The sequence below is a fragment of the Aphanomyces astaci genome (genome assembly GCF_000520075.1).
Source record: "Aphanomyces astaci strain APO3 unplaced genomic scaffold supercont1.746, whole genome shotgun sequence".
NCBI lineage: Eukaryota > Oomycota > Saprolegniomycetes > Saprolegniales > Verrucalvaceae > Aphanomyces > Aphanomyces astaci.
Genome location: NW_009799009.1, coordinates 755 through 1351, shown reverse-complemented (window position 1 = coordinate 1351; position 597 = coordinate 755). Strand labels below are relative to the sequence as shown.

Sequence of the window (597 nt, the reverse complement as noted above, 5' to 3'; positions counted from 1 at the left end):
CTTGGCCCCCGTACTCCGGGGTTGTAGTGGTTAGCTATGGCATTATATGTGAACAGAAGTGGTTTCCGACACTAGAACCACATGTTATGGAACCGCTTCGCCAATTGTAACGCGCCTGCTCGACCAGGGGCGGTGTGTAATCTTCGGTTTTTACTTCGCTCAACGCTTCATAACTCGTGCTTCGACCGATCTTCTTCGAAGTTCGGTCCTCGTCTTCGTACGCGGCCCTTGTTATCCGGATTCCCCAGGGGAGGGACGGATAAATCCTTGCGGAAATAATCCGGGGAATCCGGGGATCGAACCCACGACCTTTGAGTTAAGAAACCGATGCTCTACCACCTGAGCTATTCCCCCCTCCCTCAACTGCAACCATGGATACAAGTGCTGTACTTGAACTTTGTAAACTACAGTACTTCGAAGTACGTAGTACAGTACTACTTCGTTATATCAGGATCAGTTTGATCGGTATGTCAAATTGTTACACACACATATAGTTAGGGGTTACCTGTACTACTGTAGTACAGTGTATGTGCATTAGCGTTAACGTTAGTTAAGAACTGGCGATGCAACATCACCACGGGAACAGGCATTATATGT

General features: G+C 47.7%; 1 pseudogene across 1 annotated transcript; it reads right to left on the bottom strand.

Annotated features, from left to right (window-relative positions):
• Nucleotides 1-281: 281 nt before the first annotated feature.
• Nucleotides 282-354, bottom strand: H257_19529 (annotated as a pseudogene). The gene has a single exon. The product of its transcript is annotated as a tRNA-OTHER (tRNA).
• Nucleotides 355-597: the final 243 nt, after the last annotated feature.